We start from the raw sequence: 12009 nt of genomic DNA on the forward strand, positions 1-12009 counted from the left end.
CTCCCAGTGTTCATCCCAAGTGCCCTCCTTTATACCCGTCACCCATCTATCCCATCTCCCACACACCTCCTTCCATCAACCCTGTTTGTTCTCTATTGTTAAGAGTCTCTTGTGGCTTGTTTCTTTTTCTTCTCTTCCCCCGCTTCCCATGTTTCCCTGTTTTGTTTCTTAAATTCCATATATGATTGAAATCATATGGTATTTTCTTTCTCTCATTGATTTATTTCACTTAGCTCCATCCACTTTGTTACAATTGGCAAGATTTCATTCTTTTTGATGGCTACATTATACACACACACACACCACATCTTCTTTAGCCATTCATCAGTCGATGGACATTTGGGCTCTCTCCATAGTTTGGCTATTGTTAATAATGCCATAAATATTGGGGTGCATATACCCCTTCAAATCTGTAATTTTATATTCTTTGGGTAAATACCTAATAGTTCATAGGTATAGCTCTATTTTTCCAGATCAAAGGGTATCTCTATTTTTAACTTTTTAAGGAACCTCCATACTGTTTTCCAGAGCAGCTGCACCAGTTTGCATTCCCAGCAGTGCAAGAGGGTTCCACTTGCTCCGCATCCTCATCAACACCTGTTGTTTCTTGTGTTGTTAATTTTAGCCATTCTGACAGGTGTGAGGTGATATCTCATCATGGTTTTGATTTGTATTTCCCTGATAATAAGTGATGTTCAGCATATTTTCATGTGTCTGTTAGTTAGCCTTCTGGATGTCTTCTTTGGAAAAGTGTCTATTCATATGTATGTTTTGCTCATGACTGGACCAAGCACACCCTGGCTGATGGTGTCCTTAACTGTAGGAGAGGCTCTCTGCCTTTCACCCTCCTGCACCAGGCCACACCTGTGACTCCTGGACCCTCCAGCAGGTGTGGAGGAGTGGGGCCCAGGTCTCCTCAGCAGGTGGGATCTGCACAACAAGGGGGCGGGCCCATCCTTCCTGCTGCCTGAAGGACCTCTGGAGGCTTCTCCTCTTGAATGACTCCTGGAAGGCAAGGGTCACAAGACTGGGGTACCTGGCAGAGCCCTCGGGGACTTTACCTGGAGACAAAAATGCAACAGGGTGAGTTCATTGTCAGGCCCTGCTGGTGGCTCCTTGAGCTGCAGTGAGAGCTGGGTGGTCGCAGGGCCAGGTGCTCAGTGACAGTCAGGAGGATGAGCTGAGGGGAGGGGCTGCCGTCCTGAGGAGCCTCTGGTGCCACTGGGTTAGAGTGAAAGCTTCCCCACCACCTCAGGTGATGATGGCCCTGCTCAGAGCCACTGCCCGGATCCCACACTCCCCCTTCGGGAGCCAGTTCACTCCCCAGTTCACTTAGAGCAAAATGATGGCTTCTTTGAACTCCCAGGAACAGAAGCGCCTAGCATGAAACATGCACATGTAGAAACAGCCTGTTGTAGGACAGAGAGGTCACAGTGCAGGGAAGTCCCCTGTGAAGTTCATGTCCAGCTCACTTAATGAGGAGAGGGAGGGGCAAGGCAGCTGGGCGCTCAGAGATCCTCTGAGTCTAATGCCACCTCCTACAGATGAGGGGTGGTGGGTTCACAGAGACTAAGGGGCCAGCCAAAGCCACAGGGCCAGTTAGTGACAAGCCTTGGATGAGCACTCAAGCCTTGGTCCCTTTTGCATGGCCTGGGAGAAGGCAGACATAGCCATGGACATCACTTGGGCTGGGAGATGACTTTTTTTTCTGACCACAGGGCTCAAACTTCGTATGTGAATGAGGCACAGACATAGGCCTGCTTGACCTGTGAAACCCTTTTCTAACCTGGAAGCCCAGCATCTTCCACCTTAGCAGTGACTATTCGGATCAGGACTGGGTGGCTGGCTGTTATTTCCTCTAATAACTGACACCCGGGAGCCGTGGTACAGGGACACCTGGGACCAGATCAGGCTGCAGGTCCAAATGGGGACTGACTGTGGCAAATTTGCAGTTTCACTGCCTCAGAAAAATTTTTGGGAGGTGAGCTCCCACTACACCACTATGCAGGTGTTTGGATTCAGGCCCTGGATGCACAGGAGTGGAGCACCTTATCTAACCAAGACCTCCTGAAGGAACATGAACAGAACATAGTGGTTTATGCAGGTCTGGGCTGCCAGGGAGCTGGAACAGGGCAAGAGTCTGCAGATTGCAGGTCACAGGAGATAGCTTTGGGGGAACAAGGGGTACGCCCATTCACAAGCCCTAGGATGGACAAATGTGCCCATTTCCCCTGTAGGCAGAGCTGGAGGATAGTGGACTTCTTAATGTGAGGCAGGAATCCTCTTATTGGTGAATCCTCCAATAAGAGACACCTGGAACCTTAACAGGACCGACTGTCACCAATTTACAACTGCTGCCTGAGTGATTTGGGTGGCTGGGCTTCCACCACCCTATAGACCATGCAGTCATTTGGAGCCAGGCATCAACTCCCCAGGCCTGGAGGTCCCCAGTGTCCAAGACCTGCTGAAGGAGTGTATACTGGGCATTAGGGCTGGCAGGAATCTGGAACAGGCAAGGGTCTATAGAGGCCAGGTCTCAGGATCCAGCTCTTGCAAGGCCAAGAGTGTGCCTAACTGCAAGCTCTACTCTCCACACATGTGCATATTACCGCTGAAGGCTGGGATGGAAGAAATTGTACTGCATTGCCAGCATCAGCGCAGCCAGTTAGCTGGGTCATCCTTTATTAAGGCATACCAGGGAGACTTGATTACTGTAGGTAAGCCCAGGACACCATCAGGCAGCCAGTCCAAATGGGTACTGACAGTCTCCAGTTTAAAGCTGCCATCTCAGGAAGATTTTTAGGAAATGAGCACTGTCCACCCTGAATGATATGCAAGTTTTGGGAACCAGCTTTGGCCCAACAGACCTGGAGGGCCCCAAGAGCTAAAGGACAGCTGACAGAATACATGCTACACATGCATGGGTGGCACAGGTCAGGGGAGTCTGGGATCTGAACCAGGGCATCTGTAGGGAGAGGCTAGGTTCCATTAGCGAGTTACTTGGGGGACCTGACCACTGCCTAATTCTAAGTGCTAATTTGCACAAATGTGCATATTCCCCCTGATGACACAACTGGAGGAATATGGACTGCCTTCTCATGGCAGTGTGAAATGGATTGAGATACCTTCTGGTAACAGCTGATAGCCTTGATTACTGGTAAGCCTGGGACCCCATCAGGCAGCCAGTCCAAGTGGGGGGTAACTGTGTCAGTTTAAAGGTGCCATTTCAGAAAGATTTTCAGGCAGTGGGCACTGCCCACTGTGGGGGTTCTACAGGTTGGGAAGACTGGCCTGAGCCCAACAGGCCTGGAGGGCACAGCAGCCAAACTCTACTGGCTGACACAGTGCAGACACTCTTGGAGCACACTACTTGTCTCTCCTGGTTTAGTGTCTGAGAGGGCTGACTGAACTCCTATATCCTCTCATATCTTTACTAGCTAGACCTAACTGGCCCCGTCTGCATGTCTCCATACTTACTACCTGTATCATTTCACATATGTTTCTTGGATTTAAGGACCCTTTGGGTCTTCTTTCTCACCTCCTTCTGCTTTTTCTTCCTCCTCACCTGCTTACCTGATTCTGTCCATTCATCATTTGCTCTCTGTCAGCCTACCCACACCCATCTACTCAGTGCTTGCTGTGTGCCAGGCAGTAGGATGGGCACTAAGTATACTGAGGTCTTTAGGAATACTTGTTTACCATTATTTTTTATTTTTATTTATTTGTTTATTTTTCTTTAGGTGAGTCATCTGAACAGGAATAATCTTTTTTAAAATTTATTTATTGTTTAATTTACAGCCAAGTTAGTTAGTATGTGGTGCTACAATGATTTCAGGAGTAGATTCCTTAATGCCCCTTACCATTTAGACCATCCCTCCTCCCACAACCCCTCCAGCAAACATCTGTTTGTTCTCTGTTTTTAAGAGTATCTTAGGTTTTGTCACTCTCCCTGTTTTTATATTACTTTTGCTTCCTGTCCCTTATGTTCATCTGTTTTGTATCTTAAATTCCTCATAAGAGTGAAGTCATATATTTGTCTTTCTCTGGATAATTTCGCTTAGCACAATACCCTCCAGTTCCAAGCCATATGATATTTGTCTTTCTCTATTTCCCTTAGCATAATACCCTCCAGTTCCATCCATGTAGTTGCAAATGGCAAGATTTCATTCTTTTTGATTGCCAAGTAATACTCCATTGTATATATATATACAACATCTTTATTCATTCACCCGTCGATGGACATTTGGGCTCTTTCCATACTTTGGCTATTGTCACTAGCGCTGCTAGCAACATTGGGGTGCATGTGCCCATTCAAACCGGCACACCTGTATCCCTTGGATAAACACCCAGTAGTGCAATTGCTGGGTTGTAGGGTAGTTCTATTTTTAATTTTTTGAGGAACCTCTTTTCCATTTTCCAGAGTGGCTGTACCAGTTTGCATTCCCATCAGCAGCACAAAAGAGATTCTCTTTCTCCACATCCTCACCAACATCTGTTGTTAACCATTCTGACAGGTGTGAGGTGGTATCTCATTGTGGTTTTGATTTGTATTTCCCTGATGATGAGTGATGTTGAGCATATTTTCATGTGTCAGTTAGCCATCTTGTTTACCGTTATTTTAAACAGCCAACTTGGGTGTCTAGGCTTTATACTGGTAACTAACACTAGTTGAATTTAAGGTAGAAAATTACTAACAGTTTTGGTTAGTTGAAATTAGTTATTTTGATTGAAGTGTGATTTAATCAATGGTGAAGATAGAATGATACTTTGATAGAACTTGTGTGGAGAGAACATCTATTTCTATTTTTGTCAACTGATTTTGAAATAGCAATGGTAATATAGTAACTGGGTTTCTAAATACAAATTTATTGGCAATAAAAGAAGAGATAAAGGAAATAGAAAATTGTACTACTCTGTTCATCCCTGCTTTTGCATTATAAGTAATAATCTAATGTTAATAAAATTTAGCATTAAGGGACCATTAGGAAGAAACAAGTATTGCCTGTGACCTGATAGCTATACGATACAATTTTAGTGACTGAAAACATTCTAAGTTTTGGGGCACCTGGGTGGCTCAGTCAGTTAAGTGTCTGACTCTTGGTTTTGGCTCAGGTCATGATCTCTCAGTTCATGAGTTTGAGCCCAGTGCAGGCTCTATGCTGACAGCATGTACCCTGCTTGGGATTCTCTCTCTATCATTCTCTCTCTACCTTTCCTGTGCTCTCTTTTTCTCTCTCAGAATAAATAAACTTTAAAAATTGTTTAATAAAAATATCCTGTCTTTTTTATATTAGAAGTATAAATATGTGGCAAATATGACTTCTTATCATTTGAAATGAGTGAAAGGTGAAACAAAATGGGGTGATTTATGTCAAGGGATTTTAAAATAGAGCCAGGAGGCCATTAAGGAGGTGGGCCTTATTAATGTCCTCAGTGGGTGGACCATGAACCTTTGAACAGAACCAAACTATGAATACTCCAGGGATTCTTCAGAAACACCTGCAACTTGCAAACGTAATAGACTTTTGCTCAGTGATGGTCTTAATTCTGTTTAGCTGAGATTAGTTTTCTGCCAGCAATACCAATCACAATTATTTGTAAAAAACATATACAAGCATTTCTTTTTGTCTTTAAGAGCCCTTAACTTTTGTTCCCTAAAGGGACACAATTTGGGTTGCTACCTGAATCTGTGTTTCAAATTGCAATTATAAGACCCTAAATAAATGTTTCTGTTTTACTTCAGTTCTGCCTCTTTTCTCAGTTGACAAATGGTAGTTAGTAAAGCAAGATATTATTACATCCAAATTATAAGAATAAATAATGATAGTTATTGAATGCTGTAAGAGGATGCTGACCATTCTGGAGAATTGTTACCCTTCGACATCTCCACTATGGGTGGGGGCAAGGGAAAGTGTATGTCTTCCCCGTTTCCAAGGGACACCATCCTTGGAGGTGTTGATTAGATAGGAAAGTAGCTGCCATGCTTCTGTGATCCAGTCAGTGTCCACATCCCCTGGACCCACTGGAAGTTTTATTATCTGTTATGCCAAAGCTGCGTAAAAGTAGTCCTTTTATTTTCAGGAGGATGGAATATTTTTTTAAGAAAAGTTTTAAAGTTATGCTTAAAAATGCTTAAACACTACTCAGGTGGGTCATATTTTATACTTCAAGAGAAGGGTGATTTGTTGTAGTACACAGTGAGATAAGTGGACATGAATACAAAACAATTTTGTGTCTTTACAAAGAATTACATAGAGGGGAAAGAATGATGCTTATTAGTAAGTCTGTAGCAGTGCTATGGCAATAGTGCAGGCTGACAGTTCTTCAATCTGCCTCCCTTTTATTTATTATTATTTTATTTTTAAGTGTTTATTTATTTATTTTGAGAGAGAGAGCAGGGTAGGAGTAGAGAGATAGGGAGAGAATCCCAAGCAGGCTCTGCCCCAAAGAGGGACTCAATCCCAGGACCCTGGGACCATGACCTGAGGTGAGATCCAGAGTCATGCTTAATCACATAAGCCATCCAGGTTCCCTTGACCTTGATAGTTCTTATCAATGGTTAACTGATGCTAAAGGAGATTTGGGTCAGTTGGCCTGCCCTCACCTGCTGTGAACACTAAGTGTGAACTTGTGTGTTTGAACACTAAGGTAGTGATTGTGTTTGGTAGGTAGTGACTGGGATTGTGAAAATATAGGAAAAGCAAAGATGTGTTGTACAATGGGTGACCCAAAGATTTAGAATATATGGAGCCTTTCTAATGTTGGCACCAAATATTTCAAGCAAGCTCTGTTAGATTCATTATCTACTACATAAGTTACAGTAGATATTGGATGGATTCTTGTATGCATTATAGGATTTGCATTTTTCCCTGTAGTTTAAACTCCACAATAAAAGTAGTACTATTCATATTCTTATTTTAATATACTTTATTGGTTATATTGGTTTTTGTTATTTTTTTAAAAAATTTCCCTGCTAGTATATATGCTTAGTCACATAATTTTTATGAGTTGATGGTATTCCATTTAGAGATTTGCATTGGTGGTAAACATTTCTTAGGGACCAGAATGCTAAATGGTTTGGAGAACTAGTAGGGTTTTTTTGTTTTTTTTTTTTTTACTTTTTAATGTTTTATTGGCTTTAAAGAAGTGCAGCTTGTTTAAACTCATTAAGAAGCAAATGAACTAAAATAGAATTGTTTCAGGCCCCAAATAAATGAATTTGAATACTCTGTGGAAAGTTTTGTAAGCACTGAGTCTCTTCATTATTTAAAAAAAAATTTTTTAATGTGTATTTATTTTTGAGAGAGAGAGAAAGAGACAGAGTGAGAGTGGGGTAGGAGCAGAAAAAGAGAGGGAGACACAGAATACGAAATAGGCTCCAGGCTCTGAGTTGTCAGCACAGAGCCCAACACGGGCTCAAACCCATGGACCGTGAGATCATGACATGAGCCAAAGTCAGATGCTTAACCGAATGAGCCACCCAGGTGCCCCATGAGTCTCTTCATCATTAACAACAAGTCTTATCCTTTTAAAGAGTAATAGATGTAGGAGTTAAGATGGCAAAGCAGCTCGGGGACCCTGAATTTGTCTTGTCACTGAAACACAGCTAGATCAGCATCAAACCATTTGGAACACCTAGGAAACTGATCTGAGGATTAATGAAACATTCTGCATAACTTAAGCCACAGAACTTGGCAGGTACATGGTGTGGAGAGGTGAATTGGGGGAGAGAAAAGCCACAGAGCTGTGAGGGTAGGGAGCCCTTTTTGTGGAGGGAGAACAGAGAGAAAGAGAACAGGGCAGGTGGTACATCAAGGTCATGAAAGAAAAGCAGTTCCCCCAAAAGTAGCTAGAAAAAAAGAGAGAAAGAGTGAAAACATTTGCAGGGGACTGGACAAGAAATCTGTTTCCCAAAACCATTGTGGGGGAGAAAGGAGAGGGTTTCAATAGCATCAGTATATAAACAGTAGGGTGCAGAGTCTGAAGGTTCAGAGCTCAGGTGCTTTGGTGAGGAAGTAGGGCGAAACCCCAGCAGCAGGCATCATGGTCTCAGGAGTCCATGTGCGACATTGGAATAAGTGGTTCTCCTGCTTGGAGTGCATTTAGTAGAGGCCATATGGCTTCCCTGGGGGCAAAGGTGTCGGTAGACCCCAGAGAGTAGCCATGTTTGCTGGTATCAGGACAAAGATGCAAGAGTCCATTGAGAGCTGGCACCAGGTATGTGTTGTGATTGCCATAAACTCTGAACCTTTGCCACTGAACAATTGTGCAAACATTTCTGGGGCAGGCTGGTACCTGGCCATTGCTCAGCAAGACCCTCCCCCAGGGAATCAGCACAGGACCAAGCTGTGGGGGTCCCAGAAGTGTGGGGTTTTGAAGACACACCTATCTGAGATAAAACTCTGGAGAGAGGTACCATCTGGCAGGTGGACAGCTTGGAATGGACGGAGGCCTGAGACAGAGGAGGGGTGCTTGATCACAGGTCTATGAGAGTGCAAAGTTCCTATGCTAGAGACTAGGGAGCTGGGTGGGGGCATTTTCATCCCTGCACACACCCTGCCTGTACACCCACTTGCACTCAAACACACGGATCCACTCCAGTAAGCTAAGCAGCACCACCAAGTGGAGAACAGAACCATTACATCAAGCCCTGCCCAACTGCAACCTCCAGGCACATCCTCCAGAAGACCAGCACAAATCCTTCCACCTGCTTCATCGATGGACTATACTGTACTTTAAAGATTCAGTTCTAGGGAAAACTGGATATAACCTCATTTGGGTTTCATTGTATTTGCTGGTTCCTTCATTTGTTCATTTTCTTTGCTTATGTTTTTGCTTAAATTGTTTTCCTTGTTTTTTTCTTTCTTTCTTCCTTTCTTTTCCCTTTCTTGGATACAGAATGAGCAAATTCTTTTTTATTTTTTTAATTTTTTAAAAACTTTAATTCTATTTTCTTTATTTTATTCTACTTTACTATTTAATTTTTTTAAACTTCTTTTTCTTTCCTTTCTCTTTTTTCTCTATTCTATCAAGCTTCTTTCAACAAGCAGACTGAAACACACCAGGGATATAGCTTCCTTTATTTGATTTTATTTTGTTTTGTTTGTAATTTTTAAATTTTTATTTCTTATTTTATTAATTTTTTTCTTCCTCCAAAGTGACAAGATGGAAGAATTCACCCTAAAAGAAAGAACAGGAAGAAATGATGGCCAGGGACTTAATCAACACAGATATATGTAAGATGTCTGAACTAGAATTTAAAACCATGATTATAATACTAGCTAGGGTTGAAAAAAGCATGGAAGACAACAGAGAATCCCTTTCTGTGGAGATAAAAGAATGAAAGTCTAGTCAGGCCAAAATTAAAAATGTTATAACTGAGATGCAATATCAAATCCATGCCTTGACAGCAAGGATGGATGAAGCAGAGCAGCAAATCAGTGAGATAGAAGATAAAATTATGGAAAATAATGAGGCAGAAAAAAGATGGAAACAAAGGCAAAAGATCATGATACAAGACTTAGAGAACTCAGTGACTTATTAAAAATGAATAACATTTGAATCATAGGATGATGAAGAGAGAGAAATGGGGCAGAAGGTTTATGTGAGCAAATTATAGCAGAAAGCTTTCTTAATCAAGGGTAGCACACAGACATCAAAATCCAAGAAGCATAGAGAAGACCTATTCAACAAAATCCTACCTCACCAAGACATATCATAGTCAAATTTACAAATTACATTGACAAGGAATGAATTAAGAAAGCAGCAAGGCGGGGGTGGGGGGTGGGGTAGTCCTTAACCTACAAGGGAAGACAGATCAGATTCATAGCAGACCTATCCACAGAAACTCGGCAGGCCAGGAGGGATTGGCAGGATATATTCAACGTGCTGAATTGGCAAAATATGCAGCCAAGAATTCTTTATCCACCAAGGCTGTCATTCAAAATAGGAAGATAAAGACTTTCCCCAACACACAAAAACTGAAGGTGTTTGTTGTGACCACTAAACCAGCCCTGCAAGAAATTGTAAGGGGGACTCTTTGGAGAAAAGACAAAGCAAAAAAGATCAGAAGCAATAAAGACTAGAAAGGACCAGAGACCATCATCAGAAACACCAACTCTACAGATAACACAATGGCACTAAATTCATATCTTTAAATAATCACTCTGAATGTAAATAGACCAAATGCTCCAATCAAAAGACATCAGGTATCAGAATGGATAAGAAAACAAGATCCATCTATATGCTACCTACAAGAGACTCATTTCAGACCTAAAGACACCTGCAGATTGAAAGTAAGGGTATGGAGAACCATCTACCATGCTAATGGACATCAAAAGAAAGCCAGAATACCCATACTTATATCAGACAAACTAGATTTTAACACAAAGAGTGTAACAAGAGATGAAGAAAGGCATCATATTATAACTAATGTGTCCTCCAAGAACATCTAACTTATAAGTATTTATGCTCCCAACTTGAAAGCACCCAAATATATAAATCAATTAATCACAAACATAAGGAAACTCATTGATAGCAATACCATAATAGTAGGGGACTTCAACACCCCACTTACAACAATGGGGAGATCATCTAAGCAGAAAATCAACAAGGAAACAATGGCTTTAAATGACACACTGGACCAGATAGACTTAAAGATATGTTCAGTACATTTCATCCTAAAACAGCATTCTTCTCAAGTTCACATGGAATATTTACCAGAGTAGATCACATACTGGGTCACAAGTCAGCCCTCAACAAGTACAAAAAGATTGAGATCATACCATGTATATTTTCAGACCATAACACTATGAAACTTTAAATCAACCACAAGAAAAAAACTTGGAAAGACCATGAATACTTGGAAATTAAAGAACATCCTACTAAAGAATGAATGGGTTAACTAAGAAATTAAAGAGGAAATTTAAAAAGTACATGGAAGCAAGTGAAAATGAAAACACAACAGTCCAAAACCTCTGGGATGCAGCAAAGACAGTCATTAGACGGAAGTATATAGCAATCCAGGCCTTCCTAAAGAAGGAAGAAAGGTCTCAAATACACAACCTAACCTTTCACCTAAAGGAACTAGGAATAGAACAGCAAATAAAGCCCAAAACCAGCAGATGAAGGGAAATCATAAAGATTAGAGCAGAAACCAATGATTAAAAAAAAAAAAAAAAACAGATCTACAAAACCAGGAGCTGGTTCTTTGAAAGAATTAACAAAATTGATACACTTCTAGCCAGATTTATCAAAAAGAAAAATGAAAGGACCCAAATAAAATCATGAATGAAAGAGAGGTCACAACCAACACCACAGAAATACAAATGATAATAAGAGAATATTATGAGCAATTATATATTCTACACACAGAGTCAGATACATCTCACAAGCACCACTCATATACATATATATATCACACCCACACACCACCATACACAACACAAATACCACAGATATACACCACACTCACACCAATTCATACCACACATACACCACACACACACAACACACCTGCCACACACACACAAATCGCACTCTGAAAAACTACAGATACAGCACACACATTCCACACACACAACTCACATATACCACAGAGAAAAACATTGCATGCACAGGCCAAACACACACTACACATACACAGCATATAAACCTCACATAACCTCACATATACACAATACACAATACCACTCACATATTAGAGGTATACCTCCCACATCCCACAAATATATGACAAACACTACACATATACCACAAATACACTATATACACACCACACATACAAGATGTATATTACACAAACATACATAACATACACAGAAGAGGTACACAACACAGACACCACACACTAGCCACACATACAACATACACAAACACACATACGACACATAGGTCACAAAACATGCACACATATACCACAAACACAAACAACACATACACCACACACATGATATACAAACCAAACACAACACAAATAGCACACATACACTGCACAGCATACACATCACA

Source organism: Herpailurus yagouaroundi, unplaced genomic scaffold (assembly GCF_014898765.1).
Source record: "Herpailurus yagouaroundi ecotype Mexico unplaced genomic scaffold, PumYag 498, whole genome shotgun sequence".
NCBI classification, from domain to species: Eukaryota; Metazoa; Chordata; class Mammalia; order Carnivora; family Felidae; genus Herpailurus; species Herpailurus yagouaroundi.